The sequence below is a fragment of the Diadema antillarum genome, unplaced genomic scaffold (genome assembly GCF_040938485.1).
Source record: "Diadema antillarum isolate AM-2024a unplaced genomic scaffold, OU_Dant_1.0 seq00001147_RagTag, whole genome shotgun sequence".
NCBI classification, from domain to species: Eukaryota; Metazoa; Echinodermata; class Echinoidea; order Diadematoida; family Diadematidae; genus Diadema; species Diadema antillarum.
The window spans coordinates 313,864-327,078 of NW_027271959.1; the positions used below are offsets into that span (position 1 = coordinate 313,864).

The 13,215-nt window shown below is 42.5% G+C and overlaps 1 pseudogene; it reads left to right on the forward strand.

The window, feature by feature from the left end:
• Positions 1 to 4,708, forward strand: part of LOC139744220 (uncharacterized) — a 31,676-nt pseudogene extending 26,968 nt beyond the window's left edge.
• Positions 4,709 to 13,215: the final 8,507 nt, after the last annotated feature.

Genomic DNA, 13,215 nt, shown 5'->3' on the forward strand with positions numbered 1-13,215 from the left:
CGATTTCGATTCCGTTTGCTTGTATGTGATGGCATCTAGGTGAGGGCTTCAAAACTTCTACACAGAATTTTGACCTTTGACTTCTTTGACCTTTGACTTGATTTTTGACCTGTATTGTACATTTTGCTACAAAATGCTACTCCTTCGCCATTCTAACCCGATTTTGATTCTGTTTGCTTTATGTGATGGCACTAGGTGAGGGCTTCAAAACTGTACACAGAATTGTGACCTTTGACTTCTTTGACCTTTGACCTTGATTTTTTGACCTATATGTACATTTTGCTACAAATGCTACTCCTTCGCCATTTCTAACCCGATTTCGATTCCGTTTGCTTTATGTGATGGCACTAGGTGAGGGCTTCAACACTCTACACAGAATTCGACCTTTGACTTCTTTGACCTTTGACCTTGATTTTTTGACCTGTATTGTACATTTTGCTACAAAATGCTACTCCTTCGCCATTTCTAACCCGATTTTCGATTCCGTTTGCTTATGTGATGGCACTAGGTGAGGGCTTCAAAACTTCTACACAGAATTTTGACCTTTGACTTCTTTGACCTTTGACCTTGATTTTTAACCTATATTGTACATTGGCTACAAAATGCTACTCCTTCGCCATTTCTAACCGGATTTCGATTCCGTTTGCTTTATGTGATGGCACTAGGTGAGGGCTTCAAAACTTCTACACAGAATGTTGACCTTTGACTTCTTTGACCTTTGACCTTGATCTTTTGACCTATATAGTACACTTTGATACTAAATGCTACTTCCGGCGGGGACATGTTTTACGCACCGCGTAATTCTACTTTTCCTTGTTCAAGATGTTTCACTGCTAGTTTAAGATTTTTGTCCTTCAAGTCAAGGTGTTTTACTCTTGATAAAAGAAACTAGAACAAAGCCAAACTCATATTTTACCCTCCCATGTCCCCAGAGTCTATGACAATGCCACAGCCATTGCCTTGATGCAGCAAACTAACATCATTCTCAACATTGAGGGAGCTTGAACAAGAGTCGTCGACGCAAGTATCACCAATACATCAGGGAGGTCTGTAGCCCCAGACACTTTACTATGACGATGACATGACCTCAGAAGGTGCAGAAGACCTTCGCAAGATGACCTTCAAAATCAAGGTACAGATTTATTACTGAGTATCGTTTCTTGTTTAGTCCATTAATCCATGTTATGCAGTATTCTTAATCCCCAGCTATCCCTCTATAAATGCAACGGTTTTATTAAAATGTATGGCATCATACACATGTAGCTTATACAACTTGTAAAGTATTTTATGCACAGTGTGCCACCAATGTATGGAATCAATGCCTGGATCACCTCTTCTGTCTCAGAGAATTTTTATCGAAGTGTCTGTCACTTGCTTAAAGGCCATTATCCAAGTCAAGCTGTTTGCTTATCATTATTGACAAACGGTCTCCTCCACCTGTATACTTAAAGATTTGTCGTCATGTATCATTTACATGATTATATACTGAGAACTCCCGTTTATATGTCCATGATTTGCAAATATCATTGATACTGTCATACTTTTTTTGGTTCTTTACAAGTGGAAAAATAAAACTTACAGAAACTGAAACTTTCAAACACAAACAAAAAAAGAGAAAAATATATTTTGATTTTGCCATGCAAATTTGTAGTTTTGACCAAGGTTAACTTCTCCTAAAGTAACTAAAAAATCAGAGTGCACGAGTTGGAGTAGATAAATCCCTGCAAAAATTTCAATCTTTTTAATATCCCATGTCTAAACTAGGACTCCCTTCAAGAGCTTGATGATTATATCCGAGAAGACCAGCTCAAGAATCACACAGGGAGTATCAAGGAGGTGAAGGCAGAAATAGAGGAACTTCGTCACCTACACCAGAGAGCCATGAAGAAGGTGCACAATGACCTCAAGGTCACTCAAGAGCTGCTCAAGGCAGTGTTGGAGCAGATGGCAGGAGGCAAAGGAGGAGGCACAGGAGGTGGTGGTAGAGGAGGTAAGGATGTTTGAAAGGGAGGTATGGAGGTGGCGGAAGGGGAGGTAAGGAGGTGTTGGTGGGGGAGGTATAGAGGTGTTTTAACCCTAACCAGGCCGGGCTTTTTGGGGTGTTCTGTGGCCGAGGGGGGGGGGGGGGGGGGGGGGGGGGGGGTTGATTCAACCTCGGCCGTCAATTGCGCAATCGCCATGAAAATTGGCACATGCATTACCTGTGGTGTAATCTACCACATTATACAAAAAGAAATGGAAATTTTCATCGTATTAATTCATTATGCTAATATATGCATAAAGTATCATACATTTTGCTCTAAATCAGAAAGTAAAGCTCTTAGAATCCTAATTTTTGGTGATAACATTCTTTGTAGCATTCCTAACAATGTACTTGAAAAAGAAATCTGGTATCAAACTTAATTTCTAATGTATTTTATTGTTTTATGAATTTCTTATCTATTTCTTTGTTTTTCGACCTTTTGTTTTTATTATTTTTTTTTCACAAAATTTATGACAGAACCTTTTCCAAGCATAATTATGCTAAAATGAATTGATTTCAGCTTATGAAAGTGAAAATAATCATATTTTTATGAATGAGGTGAGAAAACTCCATTTGCATAGACTTTACACACAAAATCACGTTTTTGAGCCATTTTCGGTCTGACAGGCATGTATGAAAGGTCATGCAGCGTCGTAACGGTACGAAATGGTGTCAAAAGATGCGCGAGACTTGAAAGTAAAAAGTGTGCGAACGGCTCGGTCAAAAAATTTCATGCTGCGGAATAGTGGTGAAAAATATCGAGGGGGGGTTGATTCAAACCCCCCCCCCTGGCCTTTTTAGTGTTAAGGGACGTAAGGACATGAAGTAGTAGATCTATAGTATGGTAAAGAGGAGGAGGAAGTGGAGTTGTAAGAGATGGTGATAGTGGAGGTAAGATGTGGTAGTAGATCCCGAGGGAAGTAAGGAGGAGGCTGAGGAGATGGAGGAGATGGTGGTAGGGGAGGTAAGAAGGTGTGGTAGCAGATCCCTAGGGTGGATACATGCTGGCAGTGTAGAGTCTCTTGCTTTGTAGCTAAGATTGAACATGGAAAGAAACCTTTTCTATCTGCCAATCTGAAATCTATCTCCTCCTGAATACCAAGTAACATCTTTAAACAGGCAGAATTGTCTGGTTGACTACTTGACACTGAGATTTGTTTTTTCTGTCTTGATACCCAAAGTATTGTCTATTTTGATATGCAGAATTATTAGTCAGGTGAGAACACATAATAATGTATGACAAACAACCCACTAGAGTCAGCATGAGACATGCATAGAGGACACTCAGTTTGCCTCAGGAAAAGTCACTGTTCAGCCTGTGTGTTTTGGAGAACTTCACATCAGAGACACATTCTTAAATTGTGGTAGATCAATTTGTACACTCCCAATGGAACAATATTTGCTAGTAGTGCCAATTTGTACACTCCCAATGGAACAATATTTGCTAGTAGTGCCATACCTCATCCTTTGCATCTTTTTATTGTGTATTTCCAGTTGTTCTACCTCCAATCACCCAGCAGCCAGATGATGATGAGGAAGAACGTCAGGGTGCAGCGACACCACGGTTTGTTGGTCGGAGAGAAAAACGTTCCTCCTTACCATCACTCTTTGGTGACGACAATGTGGATGACACTATGAGAAGGTGAGTAAAAACTGGGGGTAGAGCCAAGAATAGAAGGTTGTAAGGTGGTGGGATATGAAAATATCCAGCTGCACTTTGTTGTTGGAATTTTTATTGTTTACTTTATACTGACCTAGAAAATAATGATACTGAGATGGAAAGGATACCCACAGTGCTGGAGGATGGAATGGTCTAGCAGAGAGCAGAAAATTTTTTCTGTGTTTATTGGCATGAAAGCTAGTTATATAAAAAATAAAACAGTGTACAAATGCACATAACAAAATTTATGTCAACAAGATGGAGCATTAAGTGCTATTTCAGTGTATTATGAAACAAAACTAACCACATTTGTACATATTCAGAGGATTGGCCATTTAGTGCTGTGAAATCTATATCATCTCATTTCATTCAGAGCATACTGCTATAAATCACTAAATGGGGGGTGTTTCATAAAGCTGTTTTTAAAGTTACGAACAACTTAAGAACGACTGGCGATCAGTTCTTGTGCTGAATTATTGAAATTCTGATAAGTATAGCACATCAGAACTGATCACCAGTTGTTCTTAAGTTGTTCATAACTTTAAGAACAGCTTTATGAAACACCCCATAGATCTCATGGGGTTTACAATGTGTATTTGAAGCATGTCATTAAGTGATAAATAAATGTGTGAACTGCTTAGCAAATGAAGTCTTCAAGCTCTTCTAAAGGGAGACCAGTGTTCATTGCAAGAGACAGCATAGATATTAGTAGGGTGATCAGTGTATGTCCCATGTAGTCTTTAATCCAGACCGAGGGAGCTGAAATACACAGACAGTGAGAACAAGCTGTGATTTCAATGTGAATGAGGAGCATGAAATCAGTGTACATACATGTCTGACTGACCAAAAGGGAGGATGACTTTTTCTGGGACCATTACAACTCATTCATTCTTCCTTTTCACTGTCTCTTATTCACAGCACGAGGGAGCCCCCCTACTTAACCTCTCCAAGACCAGACACAACTGGAGATGACAAACAAAGGTATGACTCATTTTATACTTAGCCTTCTTTTGGCTAGAAAAAGGTGGCAGCTCCAATTTTACCCACTGGATTCAGAAGTATTCAAACCATATTCCCAGTGCTTTGTCTTTTCATAGGGTTGAAAAAATAGCAGAGAAGCACATTTTGATTTTTAGTTATGAGAATGATATCTTGCATTGGAAAAATGGCTCACAGCTTATTTCATTTACTGCGGCTTCACCTCCCACTGCTATTATCATTTCAGGAAAGAGATACCGATGATGTATATCATGCATGAGAATCTGACAACAGAGTCCACACGATGGTCATCAGAGCAGAGGGTGTTGAATCAACTCCCCCCCCCCCCCCCTTGATATTTTCTGCGACCATTCTGCTGCACGAATTTTTTGGACTGCGCCGCTCGCTGACTTTTCACTTTCAAGTCTCGCACGTCTTATGACACCATTTTCGCGAAAATTAGACATACCGTTACGACGTTGTACAACCTTTTATACATGCTTTTCAGATGAAAATGGCTCAAAAATGTGATTTTGTTTACAAAATCTATGCAAATAGAGTTTCCTCTCCTCATTCAAAAAGATATTATTATTTTTACTTTCAAAGGCTGAAATCAATTAATTCTAGCATAATTATGCTTGAAATAAGTTCTGTAATAAATTTTGTGGAAAAACGAAAAAAAAGGTAAAAAAACATAGAAATACATAAGCAATTAATTACACAATAGAATACTTAAGAAATTAATTTTGATACCAGATTTTTTTTACATTGGTACATTGTTAGGAATGTTACAAGGAATAATGTCACCAAAAATTAGGATGCCATTAGCTTTATTTTCTGAATTAGAGCAAAATTTATGATTTCACGCATATTAAGTAATATAAAATATAAAAAATGAAAAATTCAGTTTTTTATTTTATAGTTTGGCAGATTACACAACAGGTAATGTATGTGCCAAATTTTCAGGGCGATTGCGCGATCGCCGGCCGAGATTATTTGGGGGTTGGGGGGGGGGGGGGTTGAATCAACCCTCCCCCAGCCACAGAATAGGCCAAAAAGCCCGGCCTGATTATGGGTAAGAAGATTTACAATATTGTACAACAATACAAACATCTGAGAGGGCACCCATGTGAAATCAATATGGAGTATGTTGTCCATCAAGCCTCAGACCTCTATCCTACCTTTTTTTTTTTTTTTAAGTCCTAAGTAGCACAAAGCAAATTATCACTTCTTGTTCACTTGCAAGGAAACTTTCATCACTTTATGCTGTGACGGGATGAAAACCTCATGAAATGCTCAGCAAAACATGCTCACTCTTGGATCCCTCTTATTCACATGTTAACTGTCTAGATATAAACAAGAGACAACTAACTTACTCCCTTTTTGTCTTCTCTCCAGGATCAAAGTCTACCGAAATGAGAGCAAGAGGCAGCGGAAGTTACGTCAGCAGCGAGAAGAGTACCTCCAGCAGAGATTGAGAGGAGAAGAGAGCATGGCTGACCCAGGCCCCTCAGGTCAAAGGTCAAAGGGTGAGACTCGGGATGGCCTGGAGAGTAGAGGTCAAGACGTGGATGAGGAAGCTCCCCCTGAGAGTTTGGCAGACCTGGTACGACTGCAGTCTTCTGTCATGGTGAGTTTTAGTGTGGGATAGACCTGGTATGACTGCAGTCTCCTGTCATGGTGAGTTTGAGTGATTGGATAGACCTGGTTTGACTGCAGTCTTCTGTCATGGTGAGTTTGAGTGATGGGATAGACCTGGTATGACTGCAGTCTCCTGTCATGGTGAGTTTGAGTGATTGGATAGACCTGGTCTGACTGCAGTCTTCTGTCATGGTGAGTTTGAGTGATGGGATAGACCTGGTACGACTGCAGTCTTCTGTCATGGTGAGTTTGAGTGATTGGATAGACCTCGTATGACTGCAGTCTCCTGTCATGGTGAGTTTGAGTGATGGGATAGACCTGGTCTGACTGCAGTCTTCTGTCATGGTGAGTTTGAGTGATGGGATGGACCTGGTCTGACTGCAGTCTTCTGTCATGGTGAGTTTGAGTGATTGGATAGACCTGGTCTGACTGCAGTCTTCTGTCATGGTGAGTTTGAGTGATGGGATAGACCTGGTACGACTGCAGTCTTCTGTCATGGTGAGTTTGAGTGATGGGATAGACCTGGTACGACTGCAGTCTTCTGTCATGGTGAGTTTGAGTGGTGGGATAGACCTGGTCTGACTGCAGTCTTCTGTCATGGTGAGTTTGAGTGATGGGATAGACCTGGTATGACTGTAGTCTTCTGTCTTGGTGAGTTTTAGTGATTGGATAGACCTGGTACGACTGCAGTCTTCTGTCATGGTGAGTTTGAGTGATTGGATAGACCTGGTCTGACTGCAGTCTTCTGTCATGGTAAATTTGAGTGATGGGATAGACCTGGTACGACTGCAGTCTTCTGTCATGGTGAGTTTGAGTGATTGGATAGACCTGGTACGACTGCAGTCTTCTGTCGTGAGTTTTAGTGATTGGATAGACCTGGTCTGACTGCAGTCTTCTGTCATGGTGAGTTTGAGTGATGGGATAGACCTGGTCTGACTGCAGTCTTCTGTCATGGTGAGTTTGAGTGATGGGATAGACCTGGTACGACTGCAGTCTTCTGTCATGGTGAGTTTGAGTGATGGGATAGACCTGGTCTGACTGCAGTCTTCTGTCATGGTGAGTTTGAGTGATGGGATAGACCTGGTACGACTGCAGTCTTCTGTCATAGTGAGTTTGAGTGATTGGATAGACCTGGTATGGCTGCAGTCTCCTGTCATGGTGAGTTTGAGTGATTGGATAGACCTGGTCTGACTGCAGTCTTCTGTCATGGTGAGTTTGAGTGATGGGATAGACCTGGTACGAATGCAGTCTTCTGTCATGGTGAGTTTGAGTGATTGGATAGACCTGGTCTGACTTCAGTCTTCTGTCATGGTGAGTTTGAGTGATGGGATAGACCTGGTCTGACTGCAGTCTTCTGTCATGGTGAGTTTGAGTGATGGGATAGACCTGGTCTGACTGCAGTCTTTTGTCCTGGTGAGTTTGAGTGATTGGATAGACCTGGTATGACTGCAGTCTTCTGTCATGGTGAGTTTGAGTGATGGGATAGACCTGGTACGACTGCAGTCTTCTGTCATGGTGAGTTTGAGTGATGGGATAGACCTGGTACGACTGCAGTCTTCTGTCATGGTGAGTTTGAGTGATTGGATAGACCTGGTCTGACTGCAGTCTTCTGTCATGGTAAATTTGAGTGATGGGATAGACCTGGTCTGACTGCAGTCTTCTGTCATGGTGAGTTTGAGTGATGGGATAGACCTGGTCTGACTGCAGTCTTCTGTCATGGTGAGTTTGAGTGATGGGATAGACCTGGTACGACTGCAGTCTTCTGTCATGGTGAGTTTTAGTGATTGGATAGACCTGGTCTGACTGCAGTCTTTTGTCCTGGTGAGTTTGAGTGATTGGATAGACCTGGTATGACTGTAGTCTTCTGTCTTGGTGAGTTTTAGTGATTGGATAGACGTGGTACGACTGCAGTCTTCTGTCATGGTGAGTTTTAGTGATTGGATAAACCTGGTCTGACTTCAGTCTTCTGTCATGGTGAGTTTGAGTGATTAGATAGACCTGGTCTGACTGCAGTCTTTTGTCATGGTGAGTTTTAGTGATGGGATAGACCTGGTACGACTGCAGTCTTCTGTCATGGTGAGTTTTAGTGATTGGATAGACCTGGTACGACTGCAGTCTTCTGTCATGGTGAGTTTGAGTGATGGGATAGACCTGGTCTGACTGCAGTCTTCTGTCATGGTGAGTTTGAGTGATGGGATAGACCTGGTACGACTGCAGTTTTCTGTCATGGTGAGTTTGAGTGATGGGATAGTCCTGGTCTGACTGCAGTCTTCTGTCATGGTGGGTTTGAGTGATGGGATAGACCTGGTACGACTGCAGTCTTCTGTCATGGTGAGTTTGAGTGATGGGATAGACCTGGTCTGACTGCAGTCTTCTGTCATGGTGAGTTTGAGTGATGGGATAGACCTGGTCTGACTGCAGGCTTTTGTCCTGGTGAGTTTGAGTGATTGGATAAACCTGGTCTGACTGCAGTCTTCTGTCTTGGTGAGTTTGAGTGATGGGATAGACCTGGTACGACTGCAGTCTTCTGTCATGGTGAGTTTGAGTGATGGGATAGACCTGGTCTGACTGCAGTCTTCTGTCATGGTGAGTTTGAGTGATGGGATAGACCTGGTCTGACTGCAGTCTTTTGTCCTGGTGAGTTTGAGTGATTGGATAGACCTGGTATGACTGTAGTCTTCTGTCTTGGTGAGTTTGAGTGATGGGATGGACCTGGTACGACTGCAGTCTTCTGTCATGGTGAGTTTGAGTTATGGGATAGACCTGGTCTGACTGCAGTCTTCTGTCATGGTGAGTTTTAGTGATTGGATAGACCTGGTACGACTGCAGTCTTCTGTCATGGTGAGTTTTAGTGATGGGATTGACCTGGTACGACTGCAGTCTTCTGTCATGGTGAGTTTGAGTGATGGGATAGACCTGGTCTGACTGCAGTCTTCTGTCATGGTGAGTTTGAGTGATGGGATAGACCTGGTCTGACTGCAGTCTTCTGTCATGGTGAGTTTGAGTGATTGGATAGACCTGGTCTGACTGCAGTCTTCTGTCATGGTGAGTTTGAGTGATGGGATAGACCTGGTACGACTGCAGTCTTCTGTCATGGTGAGTTTGAGTGATGGGATAGACCTGGTCTGACTGCAGTCTTCTGTCATGGTGAGTTTTAGTGATTGGATAGACCTGGTCTGACTGCAGTCTTCTGTCATGGTGAGTTTTAGTGATTGGATAGACCTGGTATGACTGCAGTCTCCTGTCATGGTGAGTTTGAGTGATGGGATAGACCTGGTCTGACTGCAGTCTTCTGTCATGGTGAGTTTGAGTGATGGGATAGACCTGGTACGACTGCAGTCTTCTGTCATGGTGAGTTTGAGTGATGGGATAGTCCTGGTCTGACTGCAGTCTTCTGTCATGGTGAGTTTTAGTGTTTGGATAGACCTGGTATGACTGCAGTCTCCTGTCATGGTGAGTTTGAGTGATGGGATAGACCTGGTCTGACTGCAGTCTTCTGTCATGCTGAGTTTTAGTGATTGGATAGACCTGGTACGACTGCAGTCTTCTGTCATGGTGAGTTTGAGTGATGGGATAGACCTGGTCTGATTTCAGTCTTCTGTCATGGTGAGTTTTAGTGATGGGATAGACCTGGTCTGACTGCAGTCTTCTGTCATGGTGAGTTTGAGTGATGGGATAGACCTGGTCTGACTGCAGTCTTTTGTCCTGGTGAGTTTGAGTGATGGGATAGACCTGGTACGACTGCAGTCTTCTGTCATGGTGAGTTTGAGTGATGGGATAGACCTGGTACGACTGCAGTCTTCTGTCATGGTGAGGTTGAGTGATTGGATAGACCTGGTACGACTGTAGTCTTTTGTCATGGTGAGTTTGAGTGATGGGATAGACCTGGTCTGACTGCAGTCTTCTGTCATGGTGAGTTTGAGTGATGGGATAGACCTGGTCTGACTGCAGTCTTCTGTCATGGTGAGTTTGAGTGATGGGATAGACCTGGTCTGACTGCAGTCTTCTGTCATGGTGAGTTTGAGTGATGGGATAGACCTGGTCTGACTGCAGTCTTCTGTCATGGTGAGTTTTAGTGATTGGATAGACCTGGTCTGACTGTAGTCTTCTGTCATGGTGAGTTTGAGTGATGGGATAGACCTGGTACGACTGCAGTCTTCTGTCATGGTGAGTTTGAGTGATGGGATAGACCTGGTACGACTGTAGTCTTCTGTCATGGTGAGTTTGAGTGATTGGATAGTCCTGGTCTGACTGCAGTCTTCTGTCATGGTGAGTTTGAGTGATTGGATAGACCTGGTCTGACTGTAGTCTTCTGTCATGGTGAGTTTGAGTGATGGGATAAACCTGGTACGACTGCAGTCTTCTGTCATGGTGAGTTTGAGTGATTGGATAGTCCTGGTCTGACTGCAGTCTTCTGTCATGGTGAGTTTTAGTGATTGGATAGACCTGGTACGACTGCAGTCTTCTGTCATAGTGAGTTTGAGTGATGGGATAGACCTGGTCTGACTGCAGTCTTCTGTCATGGTGAGTTTGAGTGATGGGATAGACCTGGTCTGACTACAGTCTCCTGTCATGGTGAGTTTGAGTGATGGGATAGACCTGGTACGACTGCAGTCTTCTGTCATGGTGAGTTTGAGTGATGGGATAGACCTGGTCTGACTGCAGTCTTCTGTCATGGTGAGTTTGAGTGATGGGATAGACCTGGTCTGACTGCAGTCTTTTGTCCTGGTGAGTTTGAGTGATGGGATAGACCTGGTACGACTGCAGTCTTCTGTCATGGTGAGTTTGAGTGATGGGATACACCTGGTACGACTGCAGTCTTCTGTCATGGTGAGGTTGAGGAATCAAGTATTCCTTGCAAAGCTCTTTGGTTGTACTAGCTTCTAGAATTCTAGTGAAATACACCATTCAACGGTGTTTTGTGCTCTGTTGTGCATATGATGTTTTTGTGATAAATTTTGCTCTTCTAGATTGATGAATGTGATGTATTCTTAACCACCTGTACAATTCGACAAGTAGACTGCATGTACATGGAAGTCTGATCAGAACATGACTAACTTTCATGAGAATGGTATTCTATTCAGGATACCCGAACTCCAAACCAAGCTTCACAGCAAGTATACACTTTGCAACTTTCAAAATTCATGAGTTTCTTATTGAAATCCAACTTGTGTCAATTAGTTAGTTTGATTAATTGACAAAGCTGATCACTAAGTACAATTCGTTGAGAAATGTTTAAAATTCTCTGTCATTACTTTCCCTTTTCTGTGTCTCAGTTTGATACAGAGATGAGTGAAGACACCACGAAGTGCTGAAGACCTCGCCAGTGAGCTGACAGTGTGGGAGTGTGCTGTACAACTAGCCAGTGAGCTGACAGTGTGGGAGTGTGCTGTACAACTAGCCAGTGAGCTGACAGTGTGGGAGTGTGCTGTACAACTAGCCAGTGAGCTGACAGTGTGGGAGTGTGCTGTACATCTAGCCAGTGAGCTGACAGTGTGGGAGTGTGCTGTACATTATACCTGTAGGTCTCTGCACTGCAGGAAAGATCACCTTGAGATACAGCAGCATACTATAGGGGAGTGTGCTGACATCACACCTACAGGTCTCTTCACTGCAGGCAGGATCCATATTAAGAACACCTTGAGATACAGCAGCATTGGAGAGAAGTGCTCAAGTTTGACAGTGAGTGTAATGGTTTGTATGGTATGTGGAGATAGCTGTACAATTGTAATACATGTATGTATGCCTACAGACCCTCAGCATTGTCAAAATGAAAACTATTCTCACAAGAAGGCAATGTATATAATATATATTTATATCTTTTCTTACTCTGAGTGCAATGTGTGTGTGTTTGTCTTTTTTTCACATGGGGGGGGGGGGGGGGGGGGGGGGTTGTAAAGAATAATTTTGCTGTATCACAAAATGATGAGTAGTTTAGTATATATTACAGCAGCCAAAGCAGAATTTACCCCAATTGGAAAGATGTTATTTTGAGCAAAACCTGTTGTGGTTAAGCAGTAATTTGCTTAGATTTTAGTGAAATCATTTGTTTTTGTTTTTTTTAATTCACTTCAATTTTGTATTAAATGATGTATTTTATTATTGGCTTTTCAAAAAGCCAACATGGTTGTATAATGTATTCTCTCGTAAAATATGAATTTTCTTTGTACAGAAAGTATCCAAGAAGAATATTTTTAGAGGTTGTTAAAAAGTGTTTTCTGGGCACATTCAGGGGAATATACACAGTGTAGGACCACTGTCTGCCATGTCTTGTACGGTGTCAGGGAGTCTTTCACTGTGGAGTTGATTTGTTCATCTCTTTGTTTTTAGGCTGTACAATCCAAATGCATGTATTAAAGTGATTTGCTACTTTATAAGCTCATCTCAGCTCAGCTTGAAGAACAAAGCAAATCTCCCAATTCTTAGCCCTCTGACCAACTTTGCACACCAAAGAGTTCACTTCTAGTCCTCTCCTCTACTTTCATGGCCAGATTATGATTCATAATACTCATACTTCATATGTTAATGTCATTTTTAAACCAGCTGGAAGAAAGACAGTCAAGTTATGTGCGTTAGGGAGGGGAAGGGGAGGGAAGGGAGGGGAGGGGAGGGGAGGGGAGGGGAGGGGAGGGGAGGGGAGGGGTGGAGCTGTGCCCAAGGTGCTATCATTGGTATCCAAAACAAGACAGAGACGGGTATTAAATAGTGTCATGTCTTTTATTGTATGTCTGGTGAGCACATGCAATGTTAGTAAGATGATTTCTTCCTTTTGTGATACCCTCTGTGAGTAAATTGTAGAACTAACTCTGTCCTGTGCACGTACTCAAACTTGGCTGAATTTTAAGGGGAAATGCACAATTAAAGCATGGGCATGAATTTCTTCATAATTTTCACAGAAAGGAAGTTTACCAGA